Raw genomic sequence first — 309 nt, forward strand, 5'->3', positions numbered from 1 at the left:
AAAAATATATATATATATATATATATATATATATATATATATATATATATATATATATATATATATATATATATATAAAAATCAGGTCACTTACATGTATAAAGAACTGTGGCCCCTGTAAGGTATCTTCTTGGCAATAATCTTAACACATTCTGGGATATCCAGAATGGTTTAACTATTTATAAAGTGTGGCTTCTGGAGTTTTTTTTTTTTTTTTTACTAATGTACAGAGCATAAATAATTCTTATAACAGTTCTATATAATATACTGTTTGTTCTGATTAAATTTTTATCTTTATTTTTCATCCCG

Source organism: Pelobates fuscus, chromosome 7 (assembly GCF_036172605.1).
Source record: "Pelobates fuscus isolate aPelFus1 chromosome 7, aPelFus1.pri, whole genome shotgun sequence".
Taxonomy (NCBI): Eukaryota; Metazoa; Chordata; class Amphibia; order Anura; family Pelobatidae; genus Pelobates; species Pelobates fuscus.